This window comes from Sparus aurata, chromosome 12 (assembly GCF_900880675.1).
Source record: "Sparus aurata chromosome 12, fSpaAur1.1, whole genome shotgun sequence".
NCBI lineage: Eukaryota > Metazoa > Chordata > Actinopteri > Spariformes > Sparidae > Sparus > Sparus aurata.
Window position 1 is genome coordinate 26,792,179 of NC_044198.1, and position 15,590 is coordinate 26,807,768.

The following is a 15,590-nucleotide window of genomic DNA, read 5'->3' on the forward strand; positions in this document are numbered from 1 at the left end:
CCATGAGTACTCAGTGATCACGGCTCAGACCATCTTAAACCTCTGCCCTCATTTCTAAATGAATTAGACCAGAAAACTACAAAAGTCCTCAACAGTCAAAGGTCAAACATTATTTCCTCTGTTTTCCCGCGATAACAAGTTACATTTGATTTGTTTTCTCAAGTAGTTATTTACGTCATTATGACAGAATAACAAATGAGATGACGCGATAATTTTGTCGAGATCTTGAGGAGAAAAACTGTGTTTATATCATGATGATATGTTTTACTCTCTCCTTATATGTGGACTTCTGTACAATGTGATGCCTCTTTGTGTTGTTGTTTTCGTTTTTGTTGCCAGTTATCTTCCAGGTCACCACGGTGGGGAGGTCGCTGTGTGACTAAGGCAGCACTTTGCGATGCCTCGACCTGCTCAGTCGTCCTCCTGGATCCACACACTTCACATACTGTTTGTGTCAGATATTCTGTCAGTGGGAGAGAGAACCCGCCTCTATGGCTCTTCCTGAGGTTTGTCCATCGATTTTTTCCTGGTAAAAGGATTTTTATTTCTCAATATGGGAGGATTTTCCTCAGGACAGAGGTTGTCGTTCACTGTACAGATTGTAAAGCCCAGTGAGGCGATATCATTGTGATTTTGGGCGATGTACAAAATTAAGTAGCTATATAAATCTTATTCAGTCACAAAGGTTTGCACCCAGGCTGTTTGAGCTGAATGAACTACCAGTAGTGCATCTTTCGGAGGAACATTCAGAGCTTTGCAGGTGAAGATGTCAGGAATGTAAAAGTCCGAACCCCTTGCTTCTAAAAAAGCAGTTGAATAGACCTGCTGGGAATTAATTTTCCAGGTGTTACAGCTCATAAGTTCGTAGCGTTTGTAGGAGGAGGAGTTACCCTGAGGTCATGCTCAGGGCCATAGGTGTGTGTGTGTGTGTGTGTGTGTGTGTGTGTGTGTGTGTGTGTGTGTGTGCTACACCATATCTAGGTTGGTATTGGAGGGGAGGGACGGTTGTGTTGAGCAGCCGCGGAGATGAGGTGCTGTCTCCAGGACAACCGAGGTCACATACCTGTTCATCCAGCATCCAACATGTATTCAGGTCTAACAGGCGCAGAGCTGCAGGAGCTGGTGTGATGTTACACCGTGTTACTACATGTACTGTCCAGCCTGTTCTCCTTCATTCAGTAAATTACTTAACGTAAGCCCTTCTGCCTCTCCTTTCTCAGATGAGCGATATATTCGTCAACAGCTACGAGGGAGGAGCATGAGAGTATTGAGATGCACCCACAGCTGCTCATCCAGGTGCCTCCACCCACCTGCCCTCCTGCTGCGCACCAACCATCCATCCTCTAGCACGACTGACTTCCTCCTCGACTTATTCACAATCCCCCCCTTTCTCACTCTGTCATTAACACACACACACGCAGACACACAAACACTGATACATCCCCTCGCTACCCATCAGTCCATCCGGTCCCAGAGGTGTCGGCCATCAATGTCTGTCGTAGGCGTTTCCCCAGCAACCGCAGCCTCCCCTTGTCAGACTTGAGAGAGTGCTTTTTTTCTTTTTTGCTATTTGTTTGGTTTCTGGAGGATTAATGGTCACACGTTATCGTGTGTGCATGCAGACGGGGGTGAGAGGACACGTCGACGCATGAAAACGTAACACAACAAATTAAATTCTCTGTGCAATTAAGCTTCTATAAAAGGATGCAAACTCCTCGTGACATCCGAGTGTCACGGGGAAACACGCTCCCCAGTTAATTTGTCTGATGGAAAATACAGACTGAATCCTCGCATGCATATTTCTGAGGATCATTCGCATTATTTTACATACCAATATTCCATGTAGCGCCGCTATACTGCAAGGGATCTATTTTGCAATCATGGATAATTCATGATCTGCACACAGACGCTGCGTATGAAAATCCTTTGAAGGCGGGTGTGGGACTGAGGGAAATTCCCCTTTCTTCCACTTGCCTTCACTTTGTAAAGGCCGAGCTTCTTGTTTCAGCGCCTGTGAATTCACACAGTGAGGTAATGTTCCTCTGGACCAGGTAGTGTGACTCACCTGTGGTGAGGAGGGAAATATCAGCTCCCTGTATTGGATTTACAGCATTCTGTTGTAGTTTCATTACAGACATGTAATGACTTGTACAGTTTAAATGATCTCTGACGGACAGAATTGTTGCCTGACGAACAAAGAATTGCGTTTACACGCACAACACTGTCCTGATAATGATCAGGAGTATTGATCTCATGAAGTGCTCAGATTCCTGACTACACTGGAAGAGGGAGCGTGTCAAATTGTGTCGACATGTACTGCTTGATCACCTCGCAGTCTTATTTTCATGAAACATCTGACCAGTTTTCAAAAAAGATAATTTACAGCGTGATGTTCTGACAGAGCTGGAAGAACATGAAGCTGGAGAATCTGTGGGATCAGCTGGTCGTGTTTCTGTTGTTAATGTCTGTGGCGGCTGCTCAGAATGTGTTTTCTATTTGTGGTTTTGATATGTTTATAGAAATATAATAACCTCATAGAATTTTGTCCAAGTTGCTGTGTGTTAATACAAGTGGAAGATGAAAAGAGAGGCAATGTTGAGACTCATCTGGTCAGTCACTAGTCTATTGCACACTTCTTTACAGTGGGCTTATAATTGTGTGTATATTCGCAAATTTACTGATAAGTTCACCACAGAAACACCGCGCGGATGTTCTGCCACAACACACTTAAGATAACTTGAGTATTTTTTAAACTGTCTGCCCTTTTCCAATCAGTTTCTCGCTGCTTCGTTTCAGGTGATATTGTAAAACAAACTGAACAAATCTGGCACGTCAGCTTGCTAAAGTGGAGAGAGTCAGGTGGAGATCCAGACGTTCTGTTCTGATCCGGAGTCTCTTACAGAGAGGAGAGGAGCTCAGAGATTTATCCTCACTCCTGTTGATCAGCCTGACTGCAGCAGTGATTGTTGGGTGTTTCTGTTTTGTACTGTCGACTGCTGACTGGAGCTGGAGGGGAAATGGACTTTACTTCATGATTATAACATTACAGAGAGGAGAGAGAGAAGCTCTTTAGCTAACGGCTAACGCACAATATTCTGGCCGTTTGAGGCGAATTAAACGGTCGCATGAGTAACACAAAGAAACACGAATGATTCCTCACAGGTCGGGCGTACACGGATTGCAATGCATGCCCACTTTTTTTTAAAATCGATTCTCGATATTCTCCCTCTGCAAGCTGTTTTCCTCGGCTGCATGTTCTCACAAGAAAGTCCATCTACGTACGAATGCTGTTTAAAGCAGCAGTACCACAACATCAGATATGACTGTAACATACTGACAGGGATGAGTATTTGTACCTTTGATCCTTTAGGAATATTTATATACTTTAGGAGTATTTTCACGGTGTACAATCACTACTTTTACCCATGAAAAGCATCTGAATGCGTCTTCCACCACTGCTGAGATGTGCAGACCTGCCAGGTCGGTGCGTTGTTGACTCCAAGACGAACCGTGCAAGCGTATTTTCATCTGCTGTAATGGCTGCTAATTAATAATCACTGTCAAATCCAAAGAAGCAGGACTGAAAGGTCGGCGCGGTGCTCTGTGAGGACAAAGGAGGCAATCGAATTACCGTTCATTTTACTGATTTCATTTCCATGGTGGAGGCCGTGGCAGCGGAGCGGCCTCAGCGGGTAATGGTTTCTGGCAACGATGGGGCCCTTAGTCCTGTTCAGTGGAGCTGCAACATCCCCCCAGGGTTTCACTGGCCGTTAGAGCTCTCGTTTCTCTTCTCTTGATGTCATTTAATGAAAAAGGAAAAAAGTTATGCTTGTCGTTAACCTCACACACCGTTCTTTATGCATAGAAGAAAAAATCGCGGCTATCGTACGTCTACTCAGCTAAATAACGTCCTTGTGTAGCTGCAGAGGTCGATCGAATGTGAAATTAGATCATTAAGGATTCATATATGAGAGGAGCTGCGTCTTTATTTAGGCTGCAAATAAAGTAAAAGCTGCGGGACTTTACAGTGACTGTCAGGGAACAGGCCACAGATCTTTAATTGGAGGGGCAGAGGGAAGACGCAGAGGGCAGGAGGGGGAGGATGCTGCTGCAGCAGGGTGAGAGCAGCTTCTCCAGGGATCGAGCGCTTTACTTTGAAGTGTGTGGTGGGACTGTGTGCTGCACAAAATCCCCCCAATCCTCCGTCTTTTACTGCCATGTTTGCTCATTATGTTTTCATGGGCTGATTCCAGACGCCTCAGTCAAATCTTCTGGCCCAGGAGAGACAAACTCCAGGGGAATAGGAATGAAGCAGGGATGCTCGAGTGTTTTCAGGTTGGTTGTTGACGTGGATTGATGTGTCTGACATCAGAAACACTCCTTTGAATCCAGTTGATATCTTGACACTCAACACAGAATGTGTTATTGTGGCTCTTTGATTGACAAGTCATAGTGAGTTGTCTTATCTGGAGCGAGCTACCTCGATTCTCTCTTTAAGCCCGAGAACAACCTTGAACCATTAGCTTCACATTATATTTCTTCATGCTCATTTGGCTTCATAAAATGTTCCTGCCTCCTCATCCAGCTCTGCCTTTTGTTCCAGTCCGTTATATCGAGCAAATGTCGAAGAAGAGATCAGTTAAATCGTCTCTTTAATGATGCTTAGCAGACGTTCTTGAACAACGTTGGATTTTCTTTAAATCCTCGTCTTTGTTCACTTTAATATCCTTCAAAGTCACGAAGGGATCGCGTAATGAGACACAACAATGTCAGAAGATGCAGGCTCATTAGGTAATATGCAATAACTACCGAACAAACTTTAATGAAACAAAATCCATTAATATCCATGACATTAAAGTATTGTTTATAGGATTAAAGAGGATGAATTAAACAGATATTAGGGAATTCCAAGGGACTATATGTTTATATATTAAGTTATCTTAAATTGGATTTAGGTGGATAATTAATGCATAAACTAATGGATATCAATATATTAATGTCATGCCTGTTTTTAATGGTTTCTATGTGTAGTTTAAGCAGTTTTGAGAGGTAAAAAACCTTTAAAATTTAAATCGTCTACACCTAGCTTACAACTAGCGACTAGCTCAAGCAGCTCAACTAGCTTACAACTGGCTCAAGCTTCTTACAATTAGCGTAGAACCGGTTTTGACTGGCCCGCTGTGGCTCAGGGGGGAGCCAGCGTTGTGTTATCGGAAGGTCGCCGGTTTGATTCCCCTGGCATGCATGTCGAAGTGTCCTTGGGCAAAATACCGTAAGTCGCTTTGGACAAAAGCGTCTGCTAAATGTCGTAATCACTAAACAGAACCTGGTGATTTCTGTTGTGTTGCTCTGAATCTGATTTATCAAACCTAACTATGTCTATAACATCTATTTAATGATCTGGAATTGATTTAAATTGGATCCAGTTGTGGAGATGAAGTGCTGTGATGTAAGTGGGGGAGTTTATTCTGAAGTCAGACACGCCGGCAGCCAACGAGTCCATCTAATGCATTGCTTTCTGACCTGATACTCACTCTAAACCAAATCTATGTGGACGAGCTCTGAGATGAGATGCATTAGAGTCGTGTGGCACAGAAATCCAATACTCCCATACGCCGCCCCCCCTTCCTCTCCACCAATCCACCATCAACTAGGCCATAAACTGGGCTAAATTTAGTGCCTTTTGTCTCTGGCAGCTTCAAATCTTATCGTTTTTTTTTTACTTCTGAGACTTGTCAACACGTTTAAAATTGATGTCTTGTCAGATCAGATGTTCACGCTGTTTTGAATCGTGATTCCATCGATTCCTCTCTGCCATCGTGGCTGTTATCTGTAGCTCGCGTGCCCTTCCTGTTGCACCGCTTGTCACTTATTTCAATATGGCTGTTTCATGGCGGGATGATAAAGCCATTATCTAGCCTATTCAAAAACTGTCACATGCCGTCGTGGAGCGGATAACAATTAATTCTCCCCTGTGACGATGCCTCTGCCCGCTCCTTGAATCGAGATTACATTTTCTTTGTCAATTTTTATTCGAAAATGTATATTTCACAAGCGAGTGTGAGCCCTGTTCGGTCGGCACACTTCGCTGTGCTCACAATCCATTTGATTCCCCTCAGCGGGGCCCCGAGCTGTCAGCTGCAAAGTCAGTGGGATGCTATGGATTGTGACAAACTGCAGCAGCTGACAGTTGAAAGATGACGGGGAGCGATTGTGCTGCCAGATGGGGATTTACCATTAAACTGCATCACACTTCACATATATTCAAATGTGTGCACGTGATTGAGCTGCAGCACAAAGAGACAACACAGTGACTGACTACAGAGCGGTGTAGCCATGATGTGTCTTTGTAGGCTAACCCGGAAGTTAGCATCACCCCACAGAGGGAAGCAGGGTGATGCACGTTTCATTTTTTAATTGGATTTTGGATTATTACAGATCTTCTATCTTACAGATGAACTCCACTTTGTGATTCTTGCAGCGTAAATTAACTATGCAGCAGTAAGAAGCTAATGTTAGGCTACAAACAGACGACATCACGGTCACATCACCTAAACGTCACCACCACAAAGAGTCTTACTGCACAATTACAACACAGGTTTCCTATAAACTGATCAATGTACAAGTTGTAAAGTCAGAGTCAGAATAGTTTGGACTTTGGACTAGTGAGTAGATGAGTCTCTTTGTCCCCGACATCCTCTGTAGTCTCATTTAGACACTTAAAAAAATAAAGATAATAAAAACAAAAGCCTAAAAAACAAACTGAAGCCTTTACAACCTCTCTATCTGCTGTGCAGTTTGCTGGCAAGCCTGAAAACTTGAATAGTCTCTTAGCAATAATGTGGATATTCTTTAACATGACTATGATTTATGTACACAGACATGATGAACACCTCCACTTCCTCTTATTTCTAGGTAGGAGAACGGCGCCTGATCCCCCTAGAAATCCTCCGAGTCCCAAACATCGACAGAGGACATTTTTGGTTATGAAATATGCATGATGTGTTCAGCACAAAATATGTCATCGCTATCTTAACTCTGCACTGCTTTCCATGATCTGTCTTTTTATGAAAAATGCATGCGTTGTTGTGCCTGGGACGTTCTGCACAGCTACATCTTCGGTTGGATTAGACTGAAATCAAAGCGTGGATCCCCAGCGAGGGAATAATTTGTCTTTGCTGGGATGCATTTTGGCCTCCAGAAACGTACATGACACTGGATAAAGTGGAGCGTTGAGGATTCCTGTGTTGCGAGAGCAGAACTCCCACACCGTCGAGCTCAGCGTGAGGATACACAAACCAGTAAATCTACCTCATAGTGAAAGTCTGCGGCACTGATCCTGAAAATACACTAATAAATCAATAATTACTGCACATCGCTCAGGGATGAAAGTTTGCAAAAGAGCTTCATAAAGTAAAAACACACTTTGTAGAGTGATTGATCGATATAAGTTTAGACAGAGATGCAACTGAACGCTGTGTCTTTCCTTGAGAAGCGTAGATTTATGTTGTTGGACCTGCTGAAGGCCTCGTCCTCCACCTCTCAGACAACTATTAATCTCCTACACCTGGATAAGAGATGCCTGAACTGCTATAATTAATAACCATAAACCTCTGGGAATTTTAAGGAGCACGTCACTGGAGAGACTTTTGGACACTGATGGACAACCAGACCCTTTAACGACCCGGAGCCAGCGCCCCAATAAACGATCAAACAGTGATTATTTTCCTCTGTGTTCCTCTCTTGGTCCAACTTATTCAATATGATAAAGCGGGTCAAGATTTGAGACACAGAACCACACGCTGCTTTTACAGTTTTAAACCTGAGAGTGGTGCTGCGAGCCGCTCAACATGCAGGACAGCGTCCAAAAAACAGAATAATGACCATTAAGACCCAACAGAACGAAGCACTATGTGAATTCATTCACTCCCTCACTGTCTTTACCCACAATCCTTTTCATTACCTCCATCGGTCTTAAATAAAGCATTCATTGCTTGTCAGTTTGGAAGTCGACCCCGGTTCAATATTCAACTAATATACACTCAGAATGGACTTAACAGGGAAGAAGTAGACTTCTTGTGTCAGACACACAGGAGAGTTTTTATGCCCTAATACACGTGTGGACGGTTTCTTCAAGAAGTCATATTGTAAGTACTGTTTTTATTGCTTTTACCTACGTCAAGGAGGTTATGTTTTCACCTGTGTCTGTTTGTTGGTTGTCAGCAGGATTTAACAAAAACTACTGAACAGATTTCCAGATTTCCGGTGAATGTGGTCTCGATCCAGAGCGGACCTCAGTAACGTTTCTTTAACATTGTGAGAAAGATGGCTGGTGTCTGTCAGTGGGAACAATTTGACGTGGATCCTAATAAAAATCCAGATCTAGCAGATTTGAATGTGTTTAATTTAGTATTTGATGAGGCTGACTGAATTCCATCGGGCATGTTGCAACATTAAAACCTGGATACAGTGTTGGAGCCAAAATGTTGCTACTTGCCAGCCTGGATGAGGACAAAATACTTGAATCGTGCAGCTTTTATTGGACCGAATGGCTCAAATAATGACAGTAGAACAAGATCATTTTGTGGGGGAAGTTACACTCGAAAATATCTATCCACTGTTTTACAGATGTGAGTTATGAGTAACTGAACGATTAGCTACAACGAAACCTGTCTTCCAAGCCAGCCAAGCCTGCCGAGCGCCATTCTAGTTTTTCCTGTTGCAGTTGATGTCGTGTCGAGAGTTGGAGGCGATGCTTGTGGTGTTACAGCTGAGTGAGACGGTGCCAAGTCAGCGACGGATCAGACGGCATGTGAAACACACAGGTGTGTAATCAAACAGTAACATTAGCTAGGATCAGCTAACGAGGTATCAAATATACTGTTTCACCTTGAAATATGGACAAATGAATCATCTCTTCAGTTACTGATCACCTGAGAAGCTGTGAAATTACATGAATACATTTTTAAGACGTACAACCTAAGTTTCCAACCCTGAGTGTGACGTTGGAGGAAAATGGCCACCACGTAAATAGGGTCTAATCTGGAGTCCAGTTCCAGCTTTGTGTTGTTTTTCTGCCTGCTGGCCTGTAAACATATGCATGTGGCGGCTCCCTGTCTCCTCCTCAGACATTCATTTGGTCTTCTGGCAGCTTTGGCAGCAATCACTGGAATGACCTGGCCTAATGTAGCGAGGAGATCAGCAGAGCACGGTGGAAATCATCCCGCACGCCGCCTGCCTCCCTCACACACATGCGCACAGAGGCAGAAAACATCTGCGACGGACTGAACAAAGAACCAGAGAGCCGAGTGTCCAAACTGGATCATCGACACGCTGAGGTGAAAAAACCAGCAGCGATCTCGTGACGTTCGCTCGACTCCAGTCCTGTTATTTTGTCTCTCTTTCCGTGTGGTGCATTATGGGCCCGGCTCATACTTTCACCCCTGAGAAGCAGCTTTGATTTGATGGTAGGTGACTGATGCTGTGAAAAGAGCCCGGGGCAGTGTGCTTGTAAGCATTAAAACTGTGTGTTTCATCATGACAGCACTCTCCCAGATGAATATTGCAGGCCGAAGGTGGGGAGGCAGCGGGATCTGGTGTGAGAAACAGGAGTCGTGGCGTAAAGGAGGGGGGAGGTTTGGTTCTAGTGTTGTTCTGTACGGTGGCCCTGAGAGCTCAATAGACTGTGACTGAGAAATGACTTGCCAATAGACCAAACCCACAGAAAATAACATAATCTGACTATATATCTAATAATATCATTGAATTTGAACTGAACAGCTTGTAAAGCTAATGCTAGGTGTTAGTATCAGCAGTAATATCTGAATCATGCAATCAGAAAGTGCAACAGTCCACTTCTGTACTCATTCATAGACACCAACCTAAAAACAGACGCTTCTTATCATCAAGATTTTTTTATTATTCACTGAGAAATCAACAGAAATTGTAGAAAATCGCCCTGTTTTACAATGTTAAAGAAACCAACCAACCAACCAACCAGCCAAAGGAAAGAACAATCAACTTACCAACCAAACCGTCCAAACAACCAACCAGCCAACAAACTGACTGAATAAACAAAAAATCAACCAACCAACCAAAAAAACACAACACCTTAGCACAGAGCTAATAAACTAGCTAATTTTCCAGCTCTGCTTGGTTTTGTATTTCGATGTGTTTTATATATTTGGTTGTTTCCTCTGAAGGAGGTTTTGTTTTCATTACATAGAACTAAACTTCAGCACTTCCAAATATGTAATTGTGCAGTTCAGAGATGAATCTTCAAGGGTTTAAATAATCTCATGAGTGAAGCTTTAAAACAAGTAATAACTAAAGGCTTGGCCTAATAGTTCATGTCGTTTTAGTTTTGCAGTCTATTTATGTTTTACATTTTTAATAGTGGTGGCATATTGAATTATTTCCCTTGTTACACAGGCCTAGATGTAACTTGAAATGAATAATTTCTGCTTGGGAAATGTGGTTTTGGCAACTCAAAGTTATTTTGAAGCTACAGTTTCACCTAAAATTAAGACACAGCACAGAACTTTCTTGGTTTGGAGCGAGCGGCGAGCGATAACGTCAGCACGTGTCCTGTACCGAAACATGTTAAAATAAAACCAGGAGCAAACGTAAATTGCTGGAAAGATATCTGTAAGAATAGATTGTGTGTGGAAGGTGTTGTTGCTATTTTACCTTACAGAACGACCTTTTGTGAAGCTTTTACGATATTGAATTAGAGGATCAAGAGTTCTCTGCACAATTCATATCCATTGACATTTTGTGGGCCTGCAGGTTGCACATCGTGCCCCTGTGGAGAAAGCAATCGATGGCCTCAGCATTCCTCTGTGGACCGACAGTATTCTGCAGAACCGGGAGTGTGTTTGCCACACATGTTCCTGTGCAGCCCCAGGGAGCGCTGTGCACACAACTCTGGAGATGCACACAAGGTGAGAACGTGGTCGAGATGCTGCTTACTCATCTATTCTGCTCACGCTCGGACCGAGGAGGGGAGGAGGGGGTCGCCTCCTGCACAGCTGAACCCCAAATGTCACGGAGGGGGGCGGCGCATTATTGCCATAGAAACCCAGCCTCAGTAATATTTGATAGTGAACAGCCGCAGAGGCTCTGATGAGATCCCTCTCACCTGCTCTCTGCCCTCCAGGTGGTGGGAAACATCCTGGACCAGATTGTAGTCAGTCAGCTCTGTCGTGACTGTGAGGTAAAGATGACCTCCTATCTCCTGAGCTACAGCCGCCATATTTCAATTAATAACATGGTGCGTTTAAAGGAACTGTTGATGGTTTATAGTTCACAAAACATTTCTGGAGCTTCACAGTAAAACAGAGTTATAGCTGTAGATGTAAAAAACATAATCCAAGTCCCTGTCAGCTCCGAGATCCCAAATGAATTTGAAATGATGTTATTTACACCTTTTTTTTTAGGAGGAGATCTTCACTTGGCTGCACAAGCATGAGAACTCATTACTTTTATGTGACATCAGTGTTGACTTTTGGTTTCACCCAGGACACAAGCAGCCGTCTCCTGCGTTAAAAACCTGGATTTGTTTCAACCCAACTGTCCGCCATAGTCTCCCGTTCGATGGAGTGGTGAATTTCTGGCGAGGACCGGCTTGGTTCTTCTTAGTCTGTAAGTTTTTACCAGATGGGTCTTCTATGCTGAAATACCAGCACACAGCACATTGAAACTGCTCTCAACACACACAGAAATATTGCACAATCACTGCTCAAATGTGCCCCTAAATTCAATCATTTCCACTCGGCTGGGACTCACAGAACAACACACCTGAGTCATGAACAACATCAGGATTACTGTATCTAATACCGCCCCGGCCCGACTGCCTGCAATATGAACCCTTCTGTCTAGACACCCATTACCCGCCTGCACCTAAAACAGTGGAATCAATACCATCGCAGGGAGTCATAATGGCCCAATTACTGTTTGTAGGTTTGTCAATGCCACGTCTCTGAGGACGCCTGCAAAAGGCCACACGAACACACTGTGTGCAGGAGTAATGCCATACATTTGTAATAATGTGTGTGTGTGTGTGTGTGTGTGTGTGTGTGTGTGTGTGTGTGTGTGTTGGTTGGTTGTATATTCTCGCCTTGCACCGTCGTGACATTTAAGAGGAAAAGGTAAGCAAGCTTCTCTGTGTTCAGAGTCGTGTTTGTGTTTTGGCCCCGGGCTTAAAACAGCAGCTTAAAATGAGTTTGGTGCACTTGAATATGAGACAAAATCAAGATTTAGCAAATTGTTTTAACAGGAACTGGTGGATTTTTATCAGCAAGACCACTTAAAATAATAACTTAAAGAACATATTATGCTTTTTTGGGTCTTTGCCTTTGACTGGTTTGGTTTATGTTGCATTTTAAAGGTTTGCAAAGTGAAAAAAGCCCAACGTCCACACCAAAAGGAGTTACAAAGGTGTGTCACTGTCAGGTGGTGACACATCTTTGCCCATGTCTCAACTCTCATCAAACTCACTCTGTAGTTAAAGCAGAGTGTTCAAGACACAGAGATGCTGCAGCAATACACCATTCTAGAAAACATAATGTGTTTTTTTAAATTAAAGACCCGAAATGAAAGTATTAACCTGGAAATTGGCATAATATGACATCTTTAAAGCTGCTATAAAAAAGTGGCAGTGGATAAAATGAGGAGAAAGAAGAAAATCCAAATTAATACTTGTGTAATGAGAATATCTTTAGAACTAAAGCAGCTCAGATAATTCAGAGATATATATTATTATGAAGCTTTATATTTCTACTGCAGGTTTCACAGCGAGCTTCAGTTACTGGTCATTTTTTCAGATAACTCTTCCAATCCAGTGAAAACGATGCATCTCCGGTAAAGTGAAGGTAAAAATATAAATATAAATTTTTGTTTTAAATGCACAACATCACCAGGATGTTGAAGAGAAACTCAGGTGCAGGTTCAAACCTTAAGAAGAAACCTTAGGAATAAACACCACGAGTCTCGTCAGATTCTGCTCTGAACGGGAGCCTTTTACAGACAAGACGGGAGCTCAGAGATTACGTCCTCAATAAAATGTGGATTTATCTTCACTCCTGTTTATCAACCTGACCTCTATTGTTGGGTGTTTCTGTTCTGTGTACTCTACTTCATGAACGTAACATTGCAGAGAGGAGAGGAGACGAAGAAGAAGAGATGATGCGACTCACAAATGCTCACGAACAAGCTGATGTTTTACGGTTTTTCACACAAAGTTTGGTCTCGTTCGCTGATTTCCAAATTAAACACACAGTTATCTTAAGTAAACTTTTGGCTTCCTCTGCTTTGCATATTTGTTGGAAACATTTGGGATAATCCATGTACACAACTCAACAAAAGATAAAGGGAAGATCGAGTCGTTTTTGGAAACTTTAATGTGGAATTCTTTTCTTTAGGTACATTTTGCTGATAATACTTTAATTTGAGTAAGATTTAAAATGCAAATGTGTAATAGAGTATTTTAACAGGTTGGATTCAGTACTTTCACTTCAGCAATGGATGGGAATACTTCTCCTACCACTGCAGTTTTCATAGCTTGTTTTTACAGGTCTGTAATATAAAAGCTTCCTCTCTGGAGGTCGGTGTGAATGTCACCGTAACAGGCGCTCTCATAAAGTATGAATGAGAGTCATTTGATTTTGCACAGTGTCATTAATTAATGTGTGTTTCTGTGTGTTTGTGAATTGCTTTCTTTGTGTTAGCACTTTCTTGCCCTCCATCCTTCATCAGAGCCTTGTTCTCCACCTCCTCTCCTTCACCCGCCCGTGAAGAATGGCCTCATATGAACTACATAAATCAACGGCCACCGAGCAGGAACACACCTCCGGATGAGAACGGGTTACAGAGGTGAAATGGATGTAACGGCACACAGAAAACAGTTGAAAACATAATTCTCTAAGTGCTCGCACGCAGGTATCTCACCTGTATTTGACAGCAAAGGTTGAGCTGATGTAGAAGATCCGACACAAGTCGCCCTCCCGCCCTGCCGGCCTCTCCCTGGAGGTCCGTGTCACACAGAGGGAATTGAACAGGCGCACTGTAAGAGGCTTCTTTTTGGGACCATTAGTCAAAGGCGGGGACACTATCAGGGCTTTGATTACAACGGTGTGGAGTATTCCCTCAGGCTCCTCTCCTCTTCATTCATATTCTGCTCTTTAAACATCCCATTCATCAATTACCACCACTGCAGCCACATGGTCGCCATTGTTCCTGTGCATTTAGACTCACACACCGGCTGCACACACTCATTATGCAGAGTGAGCATTAACACCCCCCAAACATACCGAGGCCATTATCATACATGTGCACACGGACGCACGCAGTTCAATGATTGGCTGGATTCTGCTGGTTGGCGTCGTCACACAAAGACAAGAGTGTTGATCAGGAGAAGGTGCGTTACTTTTCTCTTTGTGTTCATGTTTGTTTGATGTATGTTTTGGGCAGAGTAACATGAGGCGTGACTCCTCAGATGGGAATAGTGGTTAAAGGTGCACAGAATTTTAATATTTACGATATTAATGAGGTAATAACATGAAGGCATAAAGGCACAAAACTAAGAACTGCTTCACTTAGCTTTATTTTGATGCTGGAAACACTGAGTGAATCTGCCTCAGACCACCTGCCTGGTCTGGATGCTTCATAATGTGCAAGAAAATCAGAAATGTACTGATTCCCGAGAACATTTGGTACTTAAAAGACGAGTGATACAATCTCAAGATGAAGGACCGGAGTCATGTGCTCCCTTTTCCACACTCATAAATAAGTGTTGCTGCGTTTACGCCTGGCACCACTCAGGTATTTTCGAACCTGTTAAATGGAGACTTTTGGAAATGCAGCTGTATATTTTAGTTTGAATACTCCAGGGAGCATTTTAATGTTGACAGGCAGAAACGGAGACATTTTAAAATGAAGACGCCTACGTGAGTCACAATGTGTCCCTGCCTGATTCGTTGTTTCTGTAAAACATTAACCCAACAACAGACATCCGCACTGAAAACTGCTTTTAATTAATTTTAGATAATGATTTAACTGTATTAGTAGTGTTGCTGACCTACTTTTCTATACCAGCAGCTGTTGTGACATTAAATTCTGCCTTCTAATGTTAATACAACCTTCATGTGACAGTTACTGTTGTAGTCCAGCTGTTTGTAACCAGGAAATGAAAACTGAACAGAATCAGAGGAAGAGATAGAGAAACATCAGCAAAGTCTGAGGAGCCAAGAAATATTTTACAACTAAAAAATGTGATGTTTCCAAGTGTGGAGCAGGTTTTAACTGAGGCTTGGTTGTAAAAGAGGAAACAAAGTTCAGATTCACAGAGCTGCTCCTCGTCCTGGACTGAGTCACAGCTCGATCAGCCCTCCCTCTTCTTCCTCCTCTCACACAGCAGCTCCACTCTGTCAGAACATTTCCTTGTTCCCTCCCCTTCAGATCTACAGTTTGTGGATGGGTGTAACTGAGCTTACAGGTTTCATTCACTGCACAAACACACTCTGTTCAGATCGGAGTTCGGACTAGGTTCAGTTATCCGGAAGTGAAGCTCAGACAGTCGTTGTCACTGAGAG